Source organism: Oncorhynchus masou, unplaced genomic scaffold, assembly GCF_036934945.1.
Source record: "Oncorhynchus masou masou isolate Uvic2021 unplaced genomic scaffold, UVic_Omas_1.1 unplaced_scaffold_5495, whole genome shotgun sequence".
Taxonomy (NCBI): Eukaryota; Metazoa; Chordata; class Actinopteri; order Salmoniformes; family Salmonidae; genus Oncorhynchus; species Oncorhynchus masou.
Genome location: NW_027011911.1, coordinates 4,588 through 5,000, shown reverse-complemented (window position 1 = coordinate 5,000; position 413 = coordinate 4,588).

Genomic DNA, 413 nt, shown 5'->3' with positions numbered 1-413 from the left:
TGGCATAAATCCTCTTCCAACGTTGTCAGCGGAACAAAAAGAACGTTAGTATAGTGCAGGATGCACCTGCCAGGCAGACTCCGACAGGACAGGACAAGGTGGAAGCAAACGAGACGACAGCTTGCTTCTGGCATCAAAAAACACAAACAAGAATCAGACACTGAAAGTAGCAGGAACAGAGAAAGAAATAGAGACCTAATCAGAGGGGGAAGAGAGAACAGGTGTGAAAGAGTGAATGAGCTAGTTAGAGGAGATGTAGAACAGCTGAAAAATGAGAGACAGAGAAGGTAACCTAAAAGACCAGCAGAGAGAGAGTGAAGAGAAAGGACAGGAACAGACATAACAAGACATGACAGTACCCCCCCCACTCACCGAGCGCCTCCTGGCGCACTCGAGGAGGAAACCTGGCGGCA